A 667-nucleotide genomic window follows, 5' to 3' on the forward strand; every position below is an offset into this window, starting at 1 on the left:
AGCTGAGGACCTTAGGCAAGTGCTCTACCACTGAGCTAAATCCCCAACCCCTTGTTTTTTTTGTTTTTGTTTGTTTGTTTTTTATTCTTATTAATTCTATACTCAATGCCCAATACTGTACTAAATTCCGAGGGAGCTGATGGCATCTGAACGTGTTTCTCGCCCAGTCTCCTCCTTCAGGGCTCTGGGATTCGGTCTGGACTCAGAAGCTTCAGGCATTTCTTCTCACTGTTGGCCTTCCGTTTTTATTTTTCTGTGTTTGAGGCAGGGGCTGACTATGTAGACCTGGCTGGCCTCGAACTCCCACGCGCAGGGAGAGCCTTGGCCGAGCCCAGAAGAGCCTGCTCTATGAGTCCTTGCTATTTTGGGGGAGCGGGGTGGGGATGGGGGGGGAAGAGAAAAAGGCTCTTATGACCTCACCACGTGACCTCACGACATCCCCTCACCGCCGTGACATCACGACCGTGTGGACTCCGTCCCAGCGCCCCCCCCCCCGTGCCCCCCGACCCCGCCCCGCCCCGCCCCGCCCCGCCCCGCCCCCGCTTCTCGCTGCTCCTCCCCAGCCTCGGACCCCGGGGGCGGCGCTCTGGCGCGCCGATGACGTCACGCCCAGAGCTGGCGTCACGTGCCCCCCCTTGCCCGCGCGGAGTGGGTGGAGCCTGAGGGC

This window comes from Onychomys torridus, chromosome 22 (assembly GCF_903995425.1).
Source record: "Onychomys torridus chromosome 22, mOncTor1.1, whole genome shotgun sequence".
NCBI classification, from domain to species: domain Eukaryota; kingdom Metazoa; phylum Chordata; class Mammalia; order Rodentia; family Cricetidae; genus Onychomys; species Onychomys torridus.